General features: G+C 40.8%; 1 protein-coding gene, 1 non-coding gene and 1 pseudogene across 10 annotated transcripts in view; 2 read left to right on the forward strand and 1 right to left on the reverse strand.

Moving 5' to 3' along the window:
- TXNRD1 (thioredoxin reductase 1) overlaps positions 1-26,411 on the forward strand; it is a 144,039-nt gene that overhangs the window by 34,468 nt on the left and 83,160 nt on the right. The window contains exon 2 of one of the 9 annotated variants that reach the window (XM_081595633.1): positions 21,336-21,440. The exons of the other annotated variants lie outside the window; for them this stretch is intronic. The gene's annotated coding sequence lies outside the window, so the exon portion shown is untranslated. The remainder of the gene's footprint in view (positions 1-21,335; positions 21,441-26,411) is intronic. 9 annotated transcript variants of the gene reach the window in all.
- On the reverse strand, positions 17,411-17,482 carry TRNAA-UGC (transfer RNA alanine (anticodon UGC)). The gene has a single exon. It is a non-coding gene; the product is annotated as a tRNA-Ala (tRNA).
- On the forward strand, positions 17,822-18,528 carry LOC145547041 (large ribosomal subunit protein uL6 pseudogene; annotated as a pseudogene).

The following is a 26,411-nucleotide window of genomic DNA, read 5'->3' on the forward strand; positions in this document are numbered from 1 at the left end:
ACTCTTACTCTTCATGTAAAATTTTAAGTTTTTGCCATCGTAACTTATATAATCTTGGTCATATGACTTTTGTAACAGATTTGTTGGTTAAAAGTTACTTGACCAATATGTGAAACGAATCGCCAGTCCAGGTTCAATGCATGATACAGGGTGCTCGGGGCTGGTGCACTAGGATGACCCGGAGGGATAGGATGGGGAGGGAGGTAGAAGGAGGGTTCTGGAAGGGGAAAACATGTACACCCATGGTGGATTCATGTCAGTGTATGGCAAAACAAATACAATATTGTAAAGTTAAAAAATAGAAAGTAAACTAATTAAAAAAAAAAGTTACTTGACCAAAAAATAAATAATACTTTGGCCATAGTAGGATGTGTTTTTTTCTCAAGTTTGCACATAATGTTTTGGAAACATTAAATATTTCAGTGCCTTTTTAAACATGGTTAGTACTAAACCCATTTTATTGTGGAGTAGACTGAGTCACTAAACATATAGAATATATTTTATGAAGGCACACAGGTAAATCACTGAATACAGAATAGAATTAACAGACTTCAAATGCTCTTAAATATCTCACTGTCAACAGGGAGAATCTTGTGGGTTACATAAAAACGACTAAAAAGTGTTCAAAGGAGAAGGCTGCTTGAGGAGGAAAGTAACAAAGTGGGTAAGAGACTCTACTGTTGGTTATAACTTTTTTTTTTTTTTTTACATTTCTCCCCTTGTTTTTCAACTTCTTCCAGGTAAAGAAGTTATTTAAATCTTTATCTGTTCCTTATTTTTTTTGCTTGAACTTGATCAGGTAGGTAGGATTCTATTTAATGTAAGTTATATCTACTGACTTTACATTTTATTTAATCTGTTGTGTCTGGCTTTTATTTTTCTTCCTCGAGGTTTTTGTTGTTCAGTAACCTCTTACCAGTTGATTCGTCTTACCTTTTAGTTCCATTTAGACAGGGCTTTCCACTAGGACCAATCCTATTCACCTTTAGTCTTTAGTTTATTATAGCTTAGGTATTACTCTGAGTTTCCTATTGTTGGAATCATTATTTCTACTAACCTTGAGTCTAGTTACAAGTACAGTATATGCTAGTTTTATGGTAACTTTATTATTTTTGCAAATTTGCCTCCTTCCTGGAAAGTCATACCAAATAATATTTTTAACTAAATATAAATTGAGATATACTCAGAAACTGTGGTAAGGACATATAAAGACCAGTAATGATAAAGATCCATGAAAGGGTCCGTTGGAAAATAGTTGCATATGGCTAGAAATCCCAAGGAAAGAAAGGTAGAGTAAAGTAGCCTCTTCCCAGGACCATGGTGCTCAGTTTTTTATGGGTCAGAAAATCCCAAATACTCAGCAGTCAAGGATTATGAAGAATCTGATCAAGTGCACAGCATCATCATTTCTGTTGTAAAAAGGGGATCCCTCCAGGTCAGGAAGTATAGGTAGGTAACCTTCATTCCTAGTAGCTTGGGGAAGCAGTCCTAGGTATTTATAGTCTCAGCCCAGTCTCCAAAGGAATAAAATGACAGAGAAGAGACTCAGCTAGAGAGAAACATGGTAATTAGGATAGAAAGCTCATTTCCAGGATCAGGAGGTAGTGGTGGGGCAGAAAACTATTACTTGATGCTTCTAAAGGCAAATTCCCCAACACAGAACCAGATAATTGCTGTCACTTATTGAGTTCCTGCTGTCTCACAGACACTGTGCTGGGTTTATACACAAAGTCACTAATACTCACAGGAACTCTGCAAGCAAGTTATTATCTATCATTATATTTTACACATGAGGAAAATGAGTCCCAGAGAGGTCAAGTAACTTCCCCCACATCATAAAAGTAGATCTGTAACTTGGACACAGGCCTGTGTAATTCCAAAGTCTATGGTCTTTCCATAATACCATGTTGTCTGTCTCTCCTAGCATGATCTTTCTATTCCTCCATCAGGGAAGACTCTTGCCCCTAAACACTCCATAGTATATGAAAGGAAATCTCAGTAAATAAAATTTCATTTGAGCCAAAATGTAGCCTTTTTTTTTTGAAAAAAAAAAAGATTTATTTATTTCTATGCTGGGTCTTCAATGATGTATGTGTGCTTCCTCTAGTTGAGGCGAGCGGGGGCTACTCTTTGTTGTGGTGCGCAGGTTTCTCATTGCAGTGGTTTCTCTTGTTGCGGAGCAGGGGCTGTAGGCATGGGGGCTTCAGTAGTTGGGACTCATGGCTCTAACGTACAGGCTCAGTAGTTGTGGTGCACAGGCTTAGTTGCCTCATGGTATGTGGGATTTTCCCTGCTCAGGGGTCCAACCCCATGTCTCCTGCATTAGCAGGTGGATTCTTAACCACTGGACTACCAGAGAAGCCCCCAAAGTAGCGTTTTAAAAATAAAAGTTTTCTGGGAAAGTTAAGTCATTTGCAGCTTGGTGTGAATTAGAAAAAACTAATTAAACTAACAAGATAAAGCAAATGAACACATTAATTAAGAATGGGAAAATAAGGGAGGTAACATTGAAAGAGGATGGGCAGGAGTCGGAAGGCGGGGAGATGGGCGAGCGTGCCAAAAGGTGGATGGGGATCAGTTAAGGCAACCTTCAACTACTCTGAAATTTTAATTCTGGAGCCACTAATCATATAGAAGCTCTTTTCTTTTGTTGCATAAGTGGCAATAGATCTGTAGATCCCTGCTGGGAGTTCCCACTCACCCCTTGCTAAAGTCCTGTCTGAGAAAATCTGAAGTATGTGAATTGGGATACGTTGAAACTGTCTGTAGTTTAAGAATGGGAACCTCTTACTGGATGGTCCTCTGTGTCCTCACTTGTTGATTTATCACACATTAAGAAGCTATCTTCCTTCTCTTTTTCAGTCTGGGCAGCTTGCAGGGACAAATCAGAATTCATAAAGTCAGCAATTCTTAAAATGTGGTCTGCAGACTTCTGGTGGTGCCTGTGAACTCTGGTGGTCCTCAAGGTCACAACTTTTTTCATAGTAATGTTGAGATGTTATTTACCATTTTTATGTTTTGACATTTTCATTGATAGTGCAAAGCAATGGTGGGTAAACCTGCTGATGGCTTAGCATGAATCAAACTAGGGGTATCAAACTGTACTAGTTTATATCATATTCTTCACCACCACCACATGCACAGTGAAAGAAATGTCAATTTTACTTAAGACTAGCCTTGATGAAGTCATAAACATTATTAACTTTATTAAATCTCAACCCTTTGAGAATAGATCTTTTTAATATTCTGTGTGATGGGGAAAGTATGCATAAAGTATTCTGCTACATGAAGTATGATGATTTTCTCAAGGAGAAGCACTTATGCAATTAATAGTTTGAGTTGCAAACTGAACTAGCAGCTTTTTTCATGGAACACAATATATACTTGAAAGAATAACTGACAGTCAAACTATGGTTATTCAAACTTGAGTACTTGGCAGACATTGGCCCCAAAATGAATAAAATGAGTCTGTCTCTTCAAGGATAACGATTGACAGTGTTTGTTGCCAATGATAAAACTGAGCTTTCACATGAATATTAGAATTTGGGAAATTGTATCTGCCATATGAACTCAGTGGCTTTTTAATACTTAAAGACTTTTCTGGGACTTACTTGTGGTCCAGTGGTTAAGACTCTGCACTTCCACTTCAGGGACTCTATCCCTGGTCAGGGAACTAAGATACTGCATGCAGCTTGGCCAAAAAAAAGGTGCCACAGGGAACTCTGCTCAATGTTATGTGGCAGCCGGGATGGGAGGGGAGTCTGGGGGAGAATGGATACATGTGTATGTGTGGCTGAAACTTTGATGTTCACCTGAAACTATCACATCATTGATTGTTAATTGGCTATACCCCAACACAAAAGAAAAAGTTTCAAAAAAGACTTTCCTGATGAGGTTAGTGGTACTATTTATGAATATAATTATTAAAAAATATTCTGTGTTGAAATATGCCAACATCTGGAAGATTTGTGTAACTTAGTGAATGAATATTTTCTTAATGATCAATATATGACCTTACAAAGTCACTCATGCGTAACAGAGTCTTTCAAAGTGTAAGACCAATAGGTTTAAATGTGATAGAGTATAAAGACGTCATCTAGCGACTTCCCTGGTGGTCCAGTGGCTAAGACTCTGAGCTTCCAGTGCAGGGGTCCTGGGTTTGATCCGTGGTCAGGGAACTAGATCCCACATGCTGCAACTAAGACCCAGCACAGCCAAATAAATAAATATTAAAAAAAAAAAAGACGTCATCTACATAGTTTCTGATTCCACCTTGCACCTAACCTTTAATCACTCACCACTTGTTGAGTTTTGGTGTAGTATCAAAAAAGAATATCCACAATTATATAAAAAAAAATCTATTAAATATTTCTCATTTTTCCAACTACTTGTCTTTGTGAGGTTGGATTGACTTCATACACTTCTACCAAAACAACATATATCACAATATAGTGAATGAAGAAGCAGATATGAGAATCATCTTTTTTTAAACCAGACACTTAAAATAATAGCAGAAAATATAAAATAATGCCAACCTTCTCATTATATTTAAGAATATATAGTTATTTTAAATTAAAATATGTTAAGATGTAATGTTCATTCCAATCCCAAAGAAAGGCAATGCCAGAGAATGCTCAAACTACCGCACAATTGCACTCATCTCACGCGCTAGTAAAGTAATGCTCAAAATTCTCCAAGCCAGGCTTCAGCAATATGTGAACCGTGAACTTCCAGATATTCAAGCTGGTTTTAGAAAAGGCAGAGGAACCAGAGATCAAATTGCCAACATCCTCTGGATCATCGAAAAAGCAAGAGAGTTCCAGAAGAACATCTATTTCTGCTTTATTGACTATGCCAAAGCTTTTTACTGTGTATATCACAATAAACTGTGGAAAATTTTTCAAGAGATGGGAATACCAGACCACCAGACCTGCCTCTTGAGAAATCTGTATGCAGGTCAGGAAGCAACAGTTAGAACTGGACATGGAACAATAGACTGGTTCCAAATAGGAAAAGGAGTACGTCAAGGCTATATATTGTCACCCTGCTTATTTAACTTCTATGCAGAGTATATCATGAGAACTGCTGGGCTGGAAGAAGCACAAGCTTCTTCTGGAATCAAGAATGCCAGGAGAAATATCAATAACCTCAGATATGCAGATGACACCACTCTTATGGCAGAAAGTGAAGAAGAACTAAAGAGCCTCTTGATGAAAGTGAAAGAGGAGAGTGAAAAAATTGGCTTAAAGCTCAACATTCATAAAAAAAACTAAGATCATGGCATCTGGTCCCATCACTTCATGGCAAATAGATGGGGAAACAGTGGAAACAGTGGCTGACTTTATTTTGGGGGGCTCCAAAATCACTGCAGATGGTGACTTCAGCCATGAAATTAAAAGATTCTTATTCCCTGGAAGGACAGTTATGACCAACCTAGACAGCATATTAAAAAGCAGAGACATTACTTTGCCAACAAAGGTCCATCTAGTCAAGGCTATGGTTTTTCCAGTGGTCATGTATGGATGTGAGAGTTGGACGGTGAAGAAAGCTGAGCGCGGAAGAATTGATGCTTTTGAACTGTGGTGTTGGAGAAGACTCTTGAGAGTCCATGTCTTCAAGAAGCTTGTGATTATGGAGCTGAAATTGCTGATGTGATCTCTTAAGTGCTGGTTTCAAAAGATATAGCTTCTTGTCTGTTTCTGCTTGACCCCACAAAGAACCGTAGGCATGCCTTTCACACCTGTCTTGGCTCCCTAACCCCTCCAGTGCCTGAATTAAGAGTAGATTCTCAAATAATTAGAGGGCCAGTTGGTAGTCAGTGGTATTTGATATAGAATCAGTTGGGTGCATTTATTCATCCAGCATGTTTCCTGAATGCTTGCCATACTAGACTCTATACTAAGCGCTGGGAATACAGTAGGGAACCAGGCAGGTGTGTTGTCTGTCCTTATGACATTTACTTATTTTTATTTTCCCAGAAAATGCCCTTAATCTTCCTTTAGAATTGAGGGCCTGTGGCAGCCAGTGCCGTGTACCATCTAACTGGATTGGTAATAGAGTGAGTTCTGGTGTTTGCAGTACTATCAGCTCTCAAAGAAAATCAAGAAGGGAGGCTGTGCTGGCAGGGAGGATTCTCTGGAGAAAAGAATGGCAACCCTCTCCAGTATTCTTGCCTGGGAAATCCAATGGACAGAGGAGCCTGGTGGGCTACAGTCTATGGTATTGAAAAGAACCCGCCATGAGACTAACACTTGCACTTTTTTTTAGATGAATTAAGGGCATTACTTGAGAACAACTGTCAAGGTGAACTCAGATCTATCAGGATTGGTATTGGAGAGAGGCACTCAAGCATGGGCAGGCATGGCATTAGCATCTGTGTGTGGGCAGTGGGAATGGTCACAAATACCGTCCTCCCTGTGCCAGAGGCTCATGCATGCTCTCCTGTTTAATCCTCAGAATACTATCTGTGAGGTGGATAGTGGTACCACCTTCATATGAAGAGGAAGCAGAGCATAGAAAAGTATTGATAGAGAGGATAGTTGACTTGCTGGTAAACACATTGGTAATTCCTGGCCCCGCCCATCTACTTCCTCTGCCTCCCTCCTCATAACCTTTCGTGACTCACCCTACCTTCCTTGTGTGTGGTGTTCATAGTACAGATATCATGATAGGTATTCCTAGATGTGAAGATGGCTGTTGTAACTGGAGGTTGTGCAACCTGCCACCGTGACAGCTGTACCTTGGCCCTTCCTGTGTGGGAGCTGCCACTCACAGGGCTCACTGATATACGAAGTCTTGTATCTTGGTCTCGGGTGTCTGCCCAGTGACTTTGATCTGTGTAACAGACAACATCAAAGTAATCCTCTTAATTTGGTCTGGCAGCTGCTGCCATTCTACAGCTATTGATGTAGAAAGCAGATATAAAGTCTGAGAGGACATGGGTGATAGTTTGCAACAAGTATGGATCTGGATGCTGTATGTTACTAGCCCAGGGGTTCTGAGATGTGTCACCCTTGTCCCCAGGAGGCATACAGAAAGCATGGCTTTAATGCCTTCAGCAGAAGGGAGAGGAACTAACATTTGAGTTGTATTGATGAATTAACATTCCCTTTTCATGCCAGTGTTTCACATCTCTCTCACTTAATCCTCACAATGATCTCGTGGGGCTGTTGGGTTTAATTCTGTTTTGCAAGTGAGGAAGCAGATGCTCAGCATTTTAGTAGCTTGCTCACCATTGCTGTGTCAAGCCTAGGCCTGTCTGGTTCCTTATTCACTTCTTCAGAGATGGCTTTCCTTAAACAAATAAAAGCCCCTTACAGGGACTTTCCTGTGGTTAAGACTCAACGCTTCCAATGCAGATGGTGTGGATTTGATCCCTGGTTGAGGAACTAACATCCCACATGCAGCCAAAAACAAACAAAAATAAAGCCAGCCCCTTACAGGCAGAGGTGCCCAGGCTAGTTCAGATCTCACCTCTTTGGTATTGATGCTTATTTGTTCAGCAGATGTGTTTTGGGCACCTGTTTACATGCCAAGTACTGCCAGGAGAGGAGATGAATAAGACACAGTATTGTTCTTTTTTTAAAAAATATATAACATCCTTCTTTGTCTCTTATAATCTTTTTCTATTAACATTTATTTATTTATATTTATTCTTGGCTGTGCTGGGTCTTCATTGTTGCACGCAGGCTCTCTCTAGTTGCAGTGAGTGGGGCCTACTCTGTTGTGGTTTGCAGGCTTACAATTGCGGTGGCTTGTCTTGTTGCGGAGGACAGGTTCTAGGCGCCGGGCTCAGTAGTTGCAGCTCCTGGGCCCTAGAGCACACGGGCTTCAGCAGTTGTGGCCCACTGGCAAAGTTACTCTTCGGCACGTTGGATCTTCCCAGATCAGGGCTCCAATCCCTGTCGCCCGCATTGGCAGACAGATTCTTAACCACTGGACCACCCAGGGAAGTCCCACAGTGTCATTCTTTAAGGTCATTCTTCTTATTTGTTTCTGTCTCCTTTCTGAAGGCTGTGGAATCACAGAGTAGCTGTGTTAGGGTGTTGGATAGGTGTTCTCCTGGTAGAAAAAAATAGGAAGAAATTCAAGGCCATAAACAAAAACAAGTTAGAAAACATCTGTGATGGAGAGAATGATGAGAGATTAAAGTGTAAAAGTAAAGAGACTTTGTCATATAGGAAGTGGGGATCGATGGGAAGTTGTTCTGTTTTTTATGAATGAGGCTTAAAATATTCCTTAGGTATTTTGATTTTATCTGCAGAAATATTCATTTTAGAAAATTTAAGAGACTGCAGTATAATAAAATACAAAAGTCACATATAGTTATATCCAGAGATAATCGCTATTAACATTTTTTGTGTATCTCTTATGTATCCTGTGTACTGTTTTGTTATTAAAGTATTTTGCATGTTATTACAAGTTCTTAGTAATTTCTCCATTGTTATATTCCATGTAATATTTTTATTTAGCCATTCCACTGTGGTTGGGCATTTTCTGTTGCCAATTTTTTGCTATTATGGAATAACAGGTTAGAAAATATTTTTCTTCGGGCATAAAGATTTTGCTGAATATTTAGGGTTATTTTCTTAGGATATATTATTGGAATTAATTTCTGGGTCAGAGTACGAACATTTCTAAAGTTCTAGAGCCTTTTAAATAATGTGTATTAATTAGTAACTCCACAATTTCAATGAGTTTTCCCTGTACTTAGTATTAAGAAATAATAATAATAGTTTCTTTCAAATTATTTTTTTGATATACTAACATAGTAATGATATTATATTGAATATCTCTCATATATGTGAGCTATTTTGTAGTTCCTTTTTTTGTAAGTCTTTCATATTCTTTGCCATTTTTATTTGATTGAATTATTGGTCTTTTCCTATTGACTTGTAACTGTAGTATATGTGTAAAGAAAATTGGCTTTATATCTCTGATATGTTGAAATTATAATACTGGTTTTGATTTAAAATTGAATCAAAAGCTAGGCTGAAAAGTGTTGTGCTTAGAGATAAGTTGTTACAGATAGGTGGTGAGGGAACAGTGGTATTCACTGTAATAAATACGTCACTTTACCTTCAAAAAATTAGTTTTTGCCAATTTGAAGGGTAGAAATATGTCTTTATTTCAATCTGTATTTCTTTGATTATTAATGTGGCAAAAAATTTTCCATGTATTTTATTATATTATCTGAATTGTCTATTCGTGTTTCTCAGGAAACCCTTGTGTGGCAATTTCTATGAGCCACTGCTGTAAGCACTTTAAGCGTTAACTAATTTAGTCATGTTGTTCTGTGAGATAAATATTACTGTTATCTGCATTTCACAGCTAAGGAGATAAGACACAAAGACGTTAGAGAACTTGCTCCATGTCATACAAACAGTAAGTGATAGAGCTGGAACTTGACACTGGGGAATGTCTCCCAAGGCCAGGCCTTGTTGAGCTGCTCTCTGATTTAGCCTGTGCTTACGCTTTTGTTGGTCATGGTTCTTCCACTAACTTCTATACACACACATGCACACACACACATGCACATCTCACACACCAGGCCAGTTTTTACTCCTGTATTAACACTATTTTCGGAAATAACCACTGCATTGATTGGGCCGTTCATGTGTGCTCTGCTTTTATGTAAATGGATCAAGAGGCTGGAGACTGATGATTATGTAGAACTCACATCAGAATCCATACATATGTACAAGTAGATTTCTGTCTTGGAATGAATGCAAGTAGGGAAGCTGATTATCTATTTAAGAAAACAATGTACACAGTTTATAAAAAAGAATTTCTCTTAAGTAGGAAGTAGAAAATGTATCTTTGTATTATGCGAACCTGGGTTCCTATCATGGCAGGTGGCACAGTGTTACTCCTCTGTTTGAGTTGTTAGAATTATTATTATTTTTTTTATATTTTAAATTAGTTTATTTATCTATTTTTTTAACTTTACAATATTGTATTTGTTTTGCCATACATTGACATGAATCCACCATGGGTGTACATGTTTTCCCCTTCCAGAACCCCCCTCCCACCTCCCTCCCCATCCCATCCCTCCAGGTCATCCCGGCGCACCAGCCCCGAGCACCCTGTATCATGCATTGAACGAGTTGTTAGAATTAAACAGGATGTTTGTAATGCATCTAACATGGTGTTTAATTAATGTCCTCTCCTCAATGTGCTGAGATATGAAAAGGATAGATTAAGCTTTTTATAAGGCAAGTAAATATCTTTTTAACTGCCAGATATACGTTCTTGTAAATAGTTGATTCTTTTAATTCTTTCAATAAATGTTGGAGGGCCTGCTCTTGTACATAAAAGATGTAAGTTCTGCCTTTCATGGGCTCATGGTCTATTGTGGCCCCTTAGTCATCACAAGTAGAGGACTCTGCTTCTCTGAGCTTTTGTTTCTTCATCTATGAAGTGAGGATGTAGTGAGGTTGTACGTAAAATGCCCATACTGTTCCTGACACATAGTCAGTGCTTAGTAGTAGCTGCTAGCTCATGTAATATTATGCAGCCATTAAAAATGATTCACATAGAGTTTTTAATAATAGTAAGGGGAAATTTTCTGTACTATAATGATTAATGAAAAAATAGAGTTTAAAGTAGTGTTTATAGAATAGTCACATCTTGCTTCAAAAAGTATAGAAAAAGACTGGAAAGACATGCACAAAATGGGAATAATCACTCAAATATTTGTGCATCTGTCTTGCTATGCTATAGATACTGAGGAAACACAGGTGAATAAGAGCTGATTCTTCCTTACGGGAACATTTTATTTATCCCGAGGGAACCTTTTTAGTAGGGGAGACAGATGATCACAATCCTGTGTCGGCTGAAGTATAGGGAGAAGTCAGGCAAGCTGCCTTGACCTCTGCCTCTGTGAAGAGAGGGGATGGTGGTATCAGTCACTGAGAAAGGGGATGGAGTTTAGACTAGAGAACATGATGACTTTTGTTTTGGACACATTGTGATTGTACAACGTGGATATATATAGGCTCGTGGGTGTGTAAGTCTAGATGAGCAGGAGATAGAGATTTGGGAAGGCTTAATCGCCAGGTAAGGTTTGAGGCTGTGAGAATAGATGGAGACACTCAGGGAAAGTTTGCAAAGTAAAGTGACAGTTAGATCTTGATTACATACAGACGGTGAAATTTCGAATAATTTTGTTTTCTTCCTTGGCTTTATTCATTTTAAAAATTCCTACCATGTAAATATGTTTCCTGTAGTGCAAATGTGTTTTGATTAGAATAAGGTTTGGCTACATGTGACAGTGGGCCTTAGAAAGCATCACTACAAACAAAGCTAGTGGAGGTGATGGAATTCCAGTTGAGCTATTTCAAATCCTCAAAGATGATGCTGTGAAAGTGCTGCACTCAATATGCCAGCAAATCTGGAAAACTCAGCAGCGGCCACAGGACTGGAAAAGGTCAGTTTTCATTCCAATCCCAAAGAAAGGCAATGCCAAAGAATGCTCAAACTATCACACAATTGCACTCATCTCACACGCTAGTAAAGTAATGCTCAAAATTCTCCAAGCTAGGCTTCAACAATACGTGAACCGTGAACTTCCAGATGTTCAAGCTGATTTTAGAAAAGGCAGAGGAACCAGAGATCAAATTGCCAACATCCTCTGGATCATCGAAAAAGCAAGAGAGTTCCACAAAAACATCTATTTCTGCTTTATTGACTATGCCAAAGCCTTTGACTGTGTGGATCACAATAAACTGTGGAAAATTCTGAAAGAGATGGGAATACCAGACCATCTGACCTGTCTATTGAGAAACCTGTATGCAGGTCAGGAAGCAACAGTTAGAACTGGACATGGAACAACAGACTGGTTCCAAATAGGAAAAGGAGTACGTCAAGGCTGTATATTGTCATTCTGCTTATTTAACTTATATGCAGAGTACATCATGAGAAATGCTGGGCTGGAAGAAACAAAAGCTGGAATCAAGATTGCCAGGAGAAATATCAATAACCTCAGATATGCAGATGACACCACCCTTATGGCAGAAAGCAAAGAAGAACTAAAGAGCCTCTTGATGAAAGTGAAAGAGGAGAGTGAAAAAGTTGGCTTAAAGCTCAACATTCAGAAAACTAAGATCATGGCATCTGGTCCCATCACTTCATGGGAGATAGATGGGTAAACAGTGGAAACTGTGTCAGACTTTATTTTTTGGGGCTCCAAAATCACTGCTGATGGTTGGTGATTGCAGCCATGAAATTAAAAGACGCTTACTCCTTGGAAGGAAGGTTATGACCAACCTACATAGCATATTGAAAAGCAGAGACATTACTCTGCCAACAATGGTCCATCTAGTCAAGGCTATGGTTTTTCCAGTAGTCATGTATGGATTTGAGAGTTGGACAGTGAAGAAAGCTGAGCGCCACAGAATTGATGCTTTTGAACTGTGGTGTTGGAGAAGACTCTTGAAAGTCCCTTGGACTGCAAGGAGATCCAACCAGTCCATCCTAAAGGAGATCAGTCCTCATTGTTCATTGGAAGGACTGATGTTGAAGCTGAAACTCCAATACTTTGGCCACCTCATGTGAAGAGCTGACTCATTGGAAAAGACCGTAATTCTGGGAAGGATTGGGGGCAGGAAGAGAAGGGGACGACAGAGGATGAGATGACTGGATGGCATCACCGACTCAATGGACATGGGTTTGGGTAGACTCCGGGAGTTGGTGATGGACAGGGAGGCCTGGTGTGCTGCAATTCATGGGGTTGCAGAGTCGGACACGACTGAGCAAGTGAACTGAACTGAACTGAACATGTGACAGCAGACGTAAAACAATAGTGGCTTAAAGTAGATTTCAGCTTATTTCTCTGTCACCTAACAGAAGTTTAGGTAGAAGTAATACGTCCAGGGCTTAGACGGTACTCTGCCGTGTTGAAGACGATACCAAGTCCTCCTGTCTTTATGTTCCACAGTCCTGAGTGTTTGTCTTCTATTTCATGTCCTGAGATGAGTGCCCCAACTCCAGTCATCAGTTGGAAGAAGAGTTGAAGGACGACATGTCCTTTCCATTTGAGAACAATTTCTGAATCTCGCTCCTGACAGTTCGCTTACATTTTATAGGCCATAATATAGTCACTTAGCCATATATTTGTTGAAGGAAGATGGGGAAATGAAATCGTTATTTTGGGGAGCTAAAAATCAAGAATCTAGTTAGTGATACTAGTAACATCTAGGTTTTGCCTGTGGAAAAGCTGAGGTTGGTTTGTCTGAAGGAATTTCCATATAAAAGATACATTCATCTCCTACTTCAATCATAAGAATGAGGCATCATACTAAGGTCAAGATGGTAGTAAGTTGGAAAATACTTCATCTTCTTAGAAAGGCCAGTGACCAAACATTGAACTAGAGGCCTAGTAAACTCACTTAATGGTTAACATTGAACCCTGTCAAGATGAGTAGGTCATCTAGCTTCCTTTATTGCCACACAGCCTCAAGAGAGTTCCTGAGATTATTGAAAGATTAGGTGACAATTGTAAACCTGTAGATAAAGGAGTTCAGAAATACTTTGGTCTATCCTTAGAATGGAAAAGTTGGTCTTAATACATCTGAGGTTATAAATGAGATGTATATCACTTTTAATTCAAATCAGGCTCTAGAGTATTATTTGCTAATCAGGAAGAGTCAAGGCTGCTTTATGGGTGACCACACACCTCCACCAATGACTGGTCATCAACTGTCTTGGGATTAATAATGATAATAAACTGTATAGTACTTATTTCATCTGTAAGATCTAAAAGCTGTTTACAACTAGTAATTAATACATGACCCCTTGGCTGGTGGTGAGGGTGGCTGATCTCTAGTCTTACAAGATGAAACGCATGAGGGACTTCCCTGGTGGTGCACTGACTAAAACTCTGTGCTGCCAGTACGGGGGGGGTTGGGTTCACACCCTGATTGGGAAACTAAGATCCCACATGCTATGCAGCCAAAAAAAAGAAAAAATGAGACATCTGAGACTTGACTCCAGTAAAGCCTGTTCCTTCTGAGGTTCTGCTGGCCAGTTGTTTTCTAGGTTAAAAATGTTTTCTTTCCTCTAGAATTGAAATGGGACACCATGAGACCTAAAACAAATGGGGTGTAGGAAGGGAATGTTTGTGCTTGTTCTAGTGTCTGTACAGTATGCATGTATGTACATGTAATACAAAATGCATGTACTATTTTTTTTTCAAGTTCCTCATGCCTTTTCATTTCTTTTACCAAGTTGGTTGAGAAAATTATGTTTTTCTTCTACCAGGGAAAGAACAAGCTCTGAGCCATAAGAATGGATGACTATGAAAAATGACATGCTTAGCTATATACTGCTAATTAAAAGAAAGATGAATAGGTTACCTCCCTTGAATTAAGTTTTATACAGAGTCTAGTGTAACACACGGAGAAGGCAATGGCACCCCACTCCGGTACTCTTGCCTGGAGAATCCCATGGACGGAGGAGCCTGGTAGGCTGCAGTCCATGAGGTCGCTAAGAGTCGGACATGACTGAGTGTCCTTGCTTTCACTTTTCACTTTCATGCATTGGAGAAGGAAATGGCAACCCACTCCAGTGTTCTTGCCTGGAGATTCCCAGGGACGGGGGAGCCTGGAGGGCTACCGTCTATGGGGTCACACAGAGTCGGACACGACTGAAGCGACTTAGCAGCAGCAGCAGCAGCAGTGTAACACGTTTTAAACAGTTATTGTGGGAAAATCCTAACACTGAGGCCTTCCTAGATTTGTGCCATGCCTAAAGGCCATAATGATGATAAGAACAACTCAAATATTGAATACCTATACCACATTCTGAGCCCTTTACATCTACTTACTCATCTAATTTCCACAACTGCCACATAAACAGCAGGTACTGTTTTCTTTTTTTAAAAAAATCACCATTTACAGATCAGTAAACTGAGGCACACAAAGGTAATGGAAACTTCCTAAGGGCATGCCACTTGTCAGCAGAAATGCCAGGTTATGTGACATCAGAGGAGGCTCCCATAACTATTGCTCTGTACTGCTTGTCAGTAGAAAGCTGTCTGAGGCTACGGGACCAGCTCAGATATTCACAGAAGAGAAGACCGTGGCACATTTGAAGGCAGAAGTGCTTAAATATTAAATAGTCCTGGATACAAGAGAAGGAGGCGATGTTTAAGGGATGTTGTGTTCCCAGGACCGTTTGGAATTAGAATAGGTCATGGGGCTCTGGTAAAGGTGAGCTTTACTGTTAAATCCCTACCCTTCTGAAATTGCAAAGAAGTCTGGATATAGAGAGCTGCTGTGCAGAGGAGCTGTAGGAGGGAAAGTAGTTTGTACTTGAGGACCTTGAGTATTCAGGTGTGTGCTGGAACTGGTTCTTATTAGGTCAACAGAGCCATGGTTAAACATCCAGGGATTTTGCCAGCAGGTTGGTAGCTTGAAATCAGCCTAAGTGGGGGTTTTTATACCATGGAAATTGGCAAATGCTCCAAATGAGGGCTTCCCCCCACTACCATCCAAAGCTGGTTTCCCAGGACACCTTAGACTCTTCACTAACATTTGAAAGCCTGCCATCCTACCAGTTGAATTCAAACCTCGAGTGAGTGCCTGCCTGCTATGGGGAAGGCACTGTGCCAGGTACTAGGGGTGCAAAAACCAGCCCCTGAGTGAAAAAGACTGTGGTAGAGAGAGAAGAACATGGGGCATGTGTCCTGGACTAGCTATCAGACCTTTGGCCACTCACTTATCCTTGGTTGACTCATCTGCAAATGTAGGTGATGATACATCTCCCAGAAGGTTATTAAGATAATTAATGAGAACATGACATGTGAAACTCCTGCCAGAGAGGTGCTCAGTAAGCGACAGTTCTGAGAGTGGCAACCATGTAAATGGAAAGCTTTAATGTAGCTTGATGTAAGAAAGAAAGATGGAGTGAGTAATGCCATGTTTGATCAGAGAAGGCTTCACAGAGATTATGGTCCCCCAAGCAGGATTTCAGAGTTTTCAAGGTAGATCTTTCATGGATGAATTCTGACGTGATTCTTGTCAGAAAATTCATCCTTTCTTTTGTCCCTAGAGCATGTTCCTTTTGCCTCTTTTTCAGCCCATACCTCACTATACATTACTGAATAGTAAGACAAACAGTAGATTTGGAAATAGGCACACCTAGATTTATATCCCAACTTCAGCACACCTGCTTTGTGACCTTTGGCAAGATTCTTAACTTCCTGGAATTTCTATTTCTTATTTTATAATACGGTATAGTACTTGGATTATTGTGAAGATTAACTGAGAATGTAGGGGACAGAGCCATAGACTGAACTGCCTTGGGAACCCCAGACTGACCCTAGCATTTATTATTTCATCTCCCCTTACATTTCTGCATCTCATGCAAAAACACGCCGTTTCTTTTCTGCTACTGTGTCTTTATACATGATTCCCTCTGCCAAGAAAAATTCAGTTCATGAGGTAGAAGAGCATCATAGTAAGAGCCAAGGGCTGGGTATCAGCCTCAGCTCTGCCATTCATTAGCGAGGTGACCATGGGAAGATGATTTTTGTCTCTATACCTCAGTTTTTTCAGTTGTCTGTAAAATGGGGAAAATAATGGCATCTCACTCATCAGATTATTGTGAGGATTAAATTAGCCATGTAAAAACCCAAGTCTACACCTGGTACATGGTAAGCACTGAAAACCTCTCAGGACTTCATCCCACTCCCATTCCTACCACCTTTATTATTCCTCCAGATATGATTCAAATATCATCTGCTTTGTGAAGTCTCCTTCAGTTTCCCTACACCTTCATTCACTTGCCCTCTGTGAAGCTGATGGACCACCACATGTTCCAGGTACACTTCCTAGGCATATTGCAGATGTTATTTTATCCAGATCACCCCATATGTTCTTATTTATTATCCCAGCCACCCTCTGGGGTTGATCAAATTTTCAAAGGTCAAATTCACCTTTATAGGAGGATTGAGAATCTGATAGCTGACCCTGTCATGTAGAGACTCCCCCCTCCCCTTTTCCTCTTAGAAAAAGATTGAATCTACAAGTTAACTAGTCATATCCCTATTGTACAGATTGAGTCTTTCAACAAATAATTATTTTTAAATATCAATTTATTTATTTGGCTGTACTGGGTCTTAGTTGGACACGTGGGCTCTTTAGTTGCAGCATGCGGGATCTAGTTCCCTGGGCCCCCTGCATTGGGAGAACTGAGTTTTGGCCACTGGACCACCATGGAAATCATTCAACAAATATTTATTGAGCAGTTACTCAGTGTGGACACTGAATTAAGTGCTGGGAAGACTGTAGGGGACATAAATAATCTCTGCCACATGTGGCTATTTACGTTTAAATTAAACATAAATGAAATTTAAAACTCAGATCTATACTTGTCATATTTTCTGAGCATTAAACAGGGAGAAATCAAATGGAGATGCTGGGAATTGAACCCAGGACCTCATACATGCAAAGTATGTGCTCTACCACTGAGCTACATCCCCAAGTGCTCTACTTGTGTTTTATTTGCTCAATAACTACATGTGGTTAGAGGCTATTGAGTTGGACAGTGCTGATACAGAATATGTGCATCATCACAGAAAGTTCTATTAAACTAAGCTGTTCCAGAGGGGAGGGTGACATTGATCAAATATCCATACATGAAAATATAACTGCAACTGTGGTAAGTGCTAATCAGAAATAGCATTTCAGAGGGCAGTTTGGCTTATGTGACCAAGACATGTTTGAACTAAGATTTGTTGAGTGAGTTAGCAAAGCCTATAGTTAGATTAATTAAAGAGATTGAACTTTCTTTGCTACATCTGCTATGGGAATGAACCATTCTCAGCAATCAGACTATTCCAGAAAATGCCAATGTTACTTTGAAGGGATGCACAGTTATTGTGAAGAGTCCTAAAGGCACCCGGTGGAGGGACTTCAATCGCATCAATGTAGAGCTCAGTCTCCCTGGAAAGAAAAAGAAAGGGCTCCAGGTTGATAGATGGGAGGGAAATAAAAAAGAATTGGCGACTGTTTGCACTATTCGTAATCATGTACGGAACATGATCGGGGTGTAACACTGGACTTCTGCTACATGATGAGGTCTGTGTATGCTCACTTCTCCATCTATGTCAAGAATGTTTCTCTTGTTGAAATCCAAATTTGGGGAGGTGAAAAATACATCCCCTTGGGGTTCAGATGAAGCAAGGTGTTGCTTGTTCAGTATCTCGAGCCCAGAAAGATGAGTTGATTCTTGAAGGAAACAACACTAAGCTTGTTTCAAATTCAGCTGCTATGATTCAGCAAATGATAACAGGTAAAAACAAGGCTATCAGGGACTTTCCTGGTGGTCTAGGGGCTAGGACTCCCCGCTCCTAATACAGGGGGCCTGGGTTTGATCCCTGGTCATGGAACTAGATACCCCCATGTCTCAACTAAGACCCAGCACAGCCAAAAAAAAAATTTGTTTTTAAACAAACAAGGATATCAGAAAATTTTTGAATGGCATCTATGTTTCTGAAAAGGAACAGTTCAGCAAGCTGACGAATAAGATCTGAGTGGTCTGGCTACAGAAACGGCAAGATGCCAGATGGCTTTTCGGACTCATTTGTGATATTTAAAGATGCCATAAAATCTCTTTTGATTTGAGGGGGGAAAGAGAAATTGAAAAAATGGCTAATGGCTAGGGCATAGAGATGGAGAGATTTGGGTGACAGAAAGAGGTAGAAGGACCACAGAATACCGTGTAGAAAAGGGGTGAGAAAGCTGAGAGGCTTAGTAACTTGACTCTCTAATCAGTGATAGAACCCAGATTTGACTTAAGTCTGTGTTGCATAATGGATGTATATTCAAAGGACTTTACCTCTGTAATTTACAAATCTCATCTTGTTACTTTCCTCTTTGGAAATCACCAAATTTCCCTAGATTATTTCTTCAGCAAAAAATATGCTATAATAATTTCCTTCTTAGACAAAACAAACCCCAAAAAACCTTCCTACATCCCTCTTTAGCTACTTTCCCATTTTTTTTCCTTCTTCTGTTTTTACAACAAAACTCCTTGAAAGAGTTGGCTGTACTTATTACCTCAAGGTAGCTCAAGTGGTAAATAACTTGCCTGCCTGTGTAGGAGATGCAGGTGACTCAGGTTCAGTTCCTGGGTCAGGAAGATCTCCTGGAGGAGAAAATGGCAATCCACTTCAGTATTCTTGCCTGGGAAATCCCATAGACAAAGGAACCTGGTGTGGGCTGCAGTCCGTGGGGCTGCAAAACATGACTGAGTACACATGCATTACCTCCATGTCCTTGTTTCTTTTTTTCTGTTTCTTGTTGAACCTCCTATATTTAGGCTTTCTTCCTCCCTCACACATCCTTATCATTTTCAATGAAGTCAGCAATGACTTTGCTGACTCAATCCTTATCTTGCAGGATTTCTTAGCAACACTTGATATAACTGATCTTCCTCCATTTTGGAGCACGTCTTCCTTGGCTTTTGATTTACCACATTCTCTTGGTTTTCCTTCACCGCCCTCCAGCTCCTTCTCAGCCTCCTTTGCTGGACACATCTCCTTTGCACTTTGCCAGGGCTCAGTCCTGGACTGTCTTCATTTCTCCAAATACATTAACTTACTAGGTAATTGCATGTAGTCCCATGATGGCTGATTTTATGGTACCCAGTTGTTTGATCAGACTGATACCAGTCTAGATGTTGCTGTGAAGGTGTTTTTTTGACGTGATTAACATCAAAATCAATAGACTTTGAGTAAAGCAGATTACTCTCCATAAAGTAAGAAAGCTTCCTGTAATCAGTTGAAGGCCTTACGAGAAAAGATCGAGGTCTCCTGCAGAGGAAAAAAAATGGGGCCTTTATACTCAAGGCTGCAACATTAAGACTTCTGGAGTTGCCAGCCTGCTGGCCTGTTCTATAGGTTTCAGACTTGCCAGCCCCAACATCCTGTGAGCTAAATACATCTCTCTCTGTCTCTGTTGCTTTTGTTTCTCTGGAGAACCCAACATTATATACAATTCTATATCCATGGCATTAAATATCTTTTATATTTGACTTCCAATTTTTATTTCTAACCCTGACTTCTCCCCTGAATTCCAGATTTGCATACCAACTACCTACTCAAAAATCTCCATTTGAATAGCAGTAGGTCTCTCAAACCACACCATGGATTTGTCCAGAACTATTGCTTTCCATCTCTCCCATCTTTTCTCCTCCTCCTTGAGTGTCCCTGCTTTTAATTAAGGAGTACCCACATCTGCCAGCCAAGGTCAAAACCCTGGAGTCATCATTGATTTATTTCTTTATTTTACATTCCTCATTCCATCCATTTGTAAAACTAATTAGCATTATCTTCAGATAATATATTCTCACCTCACTAATCCAAACCTTCGTCATCTCAGCTTATTTCCTGACTGGTCTGCGTTCCTCCACTCTTGAGTCTCTATCTTAGTCTGTTCTCTACACAGCAGAGCAATCCTGTAAGGGTGCAAATTAGATCATTTCTCTCTCCTCTCTTGTGACACTTTGGCTTCTTATCACATTAAGAATGAAATCCAAAGTCCTGGCTATGGCCTTTGGGATCCAACCCCTGGCTACTTCTCTGACCTCCTTCCCTACCACTTTCTCCCTCACTCATTGAGCTATAGACACACTGGTTCCTTTGCAGATCCGCAGGCAAATCAGGCAGTCTCCCCGTTTAGGAGTTTAGTATACCCTGTTTCCTCTGCTTAGAAAGATTTCCCTCTTATGTCTTGCTCCTTCATTTCACTCTGGTCTCTGCTTGAGTGCTGAATATTTAGATCTTTCCTGACCTCTCTACCCTACTTTATTCTCAGGGTACAAAGAATTCTTTCCAAAAAGTTTTTTTTTTCCCCCTCCTGTGAGGGGAGCAGTGAAGTTAGGCTGGTAACTACAGGGATTGGGCATATGGGATCATGGGAGATTTTAAAAAATGGCAACACTACAGTGTGTTTGTGTGATGATGGGAGTGATCAGGTGGGAACAAAAAGCTGATGATGCCAGAGAAGAAGGCTAATTTGAGGAGTGAAATATTGAAGATTGAGAAGTCAAGAAAACATGAAAATCCGAACACAAGTGGAGAGGTTGGCCTTCATTAAAACAAGGATGAAGGCAGAGAATATGCCAGCTTGGTGGTTGTGTTGGAAATAGGTGGGGGTTCTTTCTGGTTATACTATTTTCTTAAAGTAAAAAGCAGGTCATGAAACAATGGCAAAGTGTAGGTGTTGTTGACTTAAAGAAAAACACAAGAGTTGGAGTTTATTAAGTTTTATTCAGGATCTTATTGATAGCCCAGAGACACTGCTCATGATGTTTTTTTTTCTTTTGGCTAGGAAGTCAAGCATGTGTGTATGTGCTTAGTCGCTCGGTCATGTCCGACTCTTTGGGACCCCATGGATTGTAGCCTGCCAAGTTCCTCTGTCCATGGGATTCTCCAGGCAAGAAGACAAGAGTAGGTTGCCATGCCCTTTTCCAGGGTATCTTCCCAATCCAGGAACTGAACCCACGTCTCCTGCATTGCAGGTGGGAGCCACCAGGGAAGCCCAGGAAGTCAAGCATACATCTTGATAAAAGGTTACTGCTAATCACAAAGGACAGGTATCTCAACTTAATGAGTTTAGTGCTTATCTAAGTATGGGGAAGATGCAAAAATCTGGGGTCACTGAAATTCTTCCTGAGACATGCCTCTAACTGTTTAAGGACCTGTTTATCCAAAGCATAGACTGCTTCATCCTGCTTCCATCCTGAATTCCTCTCACGTTTGTGGGCAGTTGAATTGGGTTTCAACTTAATCCTTACAGAACTGGGTATTGAGTGTTGAGGAGGGGGAAATTTCCCAGTCTGACTCTCTTGAGTCCTTGTCGCTGGACTAATAATAAAACTGACACAAGACAGATTAACAGGAGAAAAAGAAACAAATTTTAATTCATGCCCATGGAGCGCCCATAGAAATGGGATCCATGAAGTGGCCAAAGGAGGCAGCTTTAATATTTTTTAGACAAAGAAATAGTACATTTGTGAAGAACTGACAGGACAAAGAAACTGATGTTCTCAGTACCCAATTAGTGGCAAATACGAACAGAGTGTGGGCTTGGGGTATCTTAAGTTCAGTTCAATTCAGTCGCTCAGTCGTGTCCAAGTCTTTGCGACCCCATGGACTGCAGCACACCAGGCCTCCCTGTCCATCACCAACTCTTGGAGCTTGCTCAAACTCATGTCCATGAGTCAGTGATACCCGAACAGGTTTGCTTCTATAGGCGTCCTGGCCCCACATTCCCTATCTTTGGTGATAAAGGTGTCCTTCTGCCTCCAGGTACAGGAGTGCACTTTCACATGAGTGACTTATTTCTTGTTCTCAGAGAGACAGAAAGGAGAGTCAGAGTGTCCTTCTTGCATTGGGGCCATTTCTTTATTTTTGCTGTGCTGTGTCTTCTTTGCTCTACATGGGCTTTCTCTAGTTGCAGGGAGCGGGGGCTACTCTAGTTGTGATGCGCAGGCTTCTTATTGCAGTGGTTTCTCTTGTTGCAGAGCACAGGCTCAAGGGCGCATGGGCTTCAGTAGTTGCAGCTCATGGGCTTAGTTGCCCCAAAGCATGTGGGATTTTTCCCAGATTAAGGATTGAACCCATGTCCCTTGCATTGACAGGCAAATTCTTAACCACTGGACCACCAGGGAAATCCTGGGGCCATTTCTTAAGTAATTAGTTAAAAAAAAAAAAATCAGTGTTGAGGCACATTTTGGGGTGGTGTAACCTGGGCCCCAACTTGAGCAATGCTCTTTATTTTCCTTTGTTCACAGTGTGTTAGTGGTTTGGTATGAAAGTCGTTCTGGAAATTGGGAAAACAAACATATCACTGATACAAAGGACTGCTGGGCAGCTTTGGAGACACATTGAGATTAGTGGCCTTGACTTTAAAGTGAAATTACTTTTAATTTCTTTGTTTTCTCCAGCTATGTTTTCTGGTTAAGTAGGGTACAGAATATGTGGATATCTAGATTTAACAAGGGTGGCCCTTGCCAAGTCAGTACAATTGAGGACTCTGGACCTTATTTGGAGGTTCCTAGAGAGCCACTGAAGGTGTGAACAGAGAAGATTTGAGTGTGAGAAAGGTGATTCCCGACAATTGAGGACTCTGGACCTTATTTGGAGGTTCCTAGAGAGCCACTGAAGGTGTGAACAGAGAAGATTTGAGTGTGAGAAAGGTGATTCCCGCTTAGCATGTGTGTGTGTGTGTGTATGTGAGAAAGGCTTATTGAGGAATGGTAGTTTAGTGCAATAGTACCCTTGATCAAACACTTACGTAGACCCTTTAATAGTGTGCTTAGACAACAGCTCAGGAACAGAGGGTCTTTTCCAGCATTTTCTGCATACTTACTATATATAACAGGTTCCAGGAGGGCATAATAAATCAAGCAAGGTTTTGCCTTCTCAAAACTCTGTTGGATTTAGATGGTTTGTGTAATTATTTTTAGGTATTTGGAGACACCAAAGAGGGAAGGAGTGATAAACACTCAGGAAGAAATCAGGCAAGCCCTCCCAGAGGAGGTGACATTTGAAATGAGCTTTGAGGGAGGAGGCCCTTAGGGAGGGAAGATAATTTTAGGTAGGAGGAATAACAGGAACCCAGTCAAGAGAGGCAAGATGTACCAATGGAACAAATGCTGCCTGATGAGAGATGGGGGGTGATGAGGCTCTTTTCCCATTAACCAGCAACTAAATAGAACTAGAAGAAGGCAATGGCACCCCACTCCAGTACTCTTGCCTGGAAAATCCCATGGACAGAGGAGCCTGGTAGGCTACAGTCCATGAGGTTGCTAAGAGTCGGACACGACTGAGCGACTTCACTTTCACTTTTCACTTTCCTGCATTGGAAAAGGAAATGGCAACCCACTCCAGTGTTCTTGCCTGGAGAATCCCAGGGACGGCGGAGCCTGGTAGGCTGCCTTCTATGGGGTCGCACAGAATCAGACACGACTGAAGCGACTTAGCAGCAGCAGCAGCAAATAGAACTAAGGCATTCTTTATTTCCCGACAAGGATAAGATATCTGGGCCTGGAACTGCAGTAAGAATCGTTTGAAAGGAAAGTGAAGCTTTTTTTAATGGTGATTTGAAAAAAAAAACATAAAAAGTAACTACATGGGGCTACTCTTGGGATTTGTGTTATTAATATAATCTGCCCATTTAAGAACAGTGTGAAGGGGACTTCCCTGGTGGTGTAGTGGTTGAAACTCTGTGCTTCCAGTACAGAGGGGCATGGGTTTGATCCCTGTTCAGGGGACTAAGATCTGCCTGCCATATGGCCAGACAAAAAACAGTGTCAAGTTAAAAATGCCTTATCTAGCCTTTTCTGGTAATTCTGCCTGTCTGTCATAGAAGGCTCTTAGAAGTCAACCCTTATCACTTGCTTTTAGCACATTAAGTTAAATGATTTTAAAGTCCTTCTGTATCCTAAGACATGCTTTTGAAATAAACTGTAGTTTCTAAAGATTTTTAAGAATGCAGAGTTATGACCCTAGTTTGTGGATTGTTTTGTGTAGCTTAAATGAAATAAGGCATATAGATGGTTAATACAGAGCTCAGCATCGCAGCCAGGAGTAGATGTTAAGTTTTCTCCCTTAATCCCAGCTTTCTTTCCTTCATATTTTCCATTCTTTGCTCTCTTAAGTCATCTTGTTTCCTGAACACTTACGTGCTAGACCCATCCTCTCTTCTCAGGACTCCAGAATTGTCTTGGTCCATGCGTGGGTTGGAAAAAAATTTCCAGACATGAGACAGAATGAGAGGGAAATAAAGTTTATTAGAGTGGGAGATGCTGTTAGAACAGCGGGCCAGCTCAAGCGAGAACTGACATTGAACAGGGGTCCTTAGTCCACTTTTATACCCAGGGTACAAGGAGTAGGATAGGGGTCTTGCGGGTCATTTGCTGATTGGATGAGGCATATACACTGGGTGGGGGAAAGAGTAAGGCAAATACTTTCTCCCTGTGGGGTAGGAGGGGAGGCATGTTATACGGCTCAGGAGGATCTGAAATCCATTAATAGTTACAACATGGCAGAGAAAGGACAGTAAGGGTCTGGTTTTTCCGTACCTGCATTCCAAGACCCTCCTTGGTTTTATCTGCTCTTTCGTCTTTAGGTCACCGCAAGAATCAGGTGAGACATGCACATAAATAACTACCAAACAGGGAGAGTGTCAGTTTAGTGTCTTATAGGGGAACAAAACTTGTCACCCCAAAATGTGTCTCTTTGGTTTGAGGGTTCTCTGGGGTCGATTATTTTTAAGAAACAAAACCTCAAGAAGAACTTTTTACCTTGTCCCCTTACCTGCCAACAGGGCCTATTCCAGGAAAAACAATTATCATCATAGAAAACTTAAGTATAACGTGAACTAGGTGTGGTAGACTGGGGGAACTCAGCGAGGCCTGTTTGATTGAGGTTCTCTCTGGGTCCCACTGTGCCTGCGTGCGTGTGTGCTCAGTTGGTCCGACTCTTTGCAACCCTATGGACTGTTAGCCCGCTGGAGTCCTCTGTCCATGAGATTCTTCAGGCAAGAATACTGGAGTGGGTTGCCATGCCCTCCTCCAGGGGATCTTCCCGACCCAGGAATCAACCCCAGGGATCAAACCCACATTATTTTTGTCTCCCGCATTGGCAGGTGGATTCTTTACCACTAAGCCACCTGGGAAACCTGTATGACCCAACAAATGTTTATCAGACATTTGCTCATTTTCTTCTTCCTGTAAATTTCCTTTCTTGCCTTTGAAGTCCCAAACCCTTTACCTCCTTTTTCTCTGGGACAGTATACAAGCTTCAACCTGCCTAACTTTTCCTTGGACCTCATATTCTCATGTTAATTTCATATGTATGTAATTAAATTTTATGTTCTCCGGTTAATTTGTCTCATGACAATTTAATTCCTAGACCTCTAGAAGAACCTAGGAGACTGGAGAAAAGGTTTTTTCCCTTCCCCCAAATGTATAGTGTGTGTGTGTGTGCACACGTGCACGTGCGTATACATTCAGAACCCGAGAGGCTTCATTAAGCCTCTGCCTTGCACTGGGAAAGGGACTCAAAGGAGCAAATTGTGGTTTCATAGATTCTTTAGAGACCAGCAACTCTTTCACCTGAGCGTGCTTCAGTCTGGCAGTAACCATCACAGTAGGAAAGGCATTCGGTTATTTATTTATTCAGCAAATATTCATAGCCACCTACCAGTACCAAGTGCTGAATAAGAATATGAGTAAGAGCAAGGAAGTATGAGAGAGTGTGGCTCACCTGGGCAGCTGGCTGCAGGTGGCTGGCATGGCTGGAGTTAAATATACTCTCAGTTTTCCTTAAGACAAACATGACAAACCAAAATCTGAGTGGGGTAAGGAAGAAGTACTACAAAGCGAAGTTATGCTTGGTA

This window comes from Giraffa tippelskirchi, chromosome 4, assembly GCF_054371585.1.
Source record: "Giraffa tippelskirchi isolate mGirTip1 chromosome 4, T2T-mGirTip1v1.2.pri, whole genome shotgun sequence".
Lineage (NCBI taxonomy): Eukaryota > Metazoa > Chordata > Mammalia > Artiodactyla > Giraffidae > Giraffa > Giraffa tippelskirchi.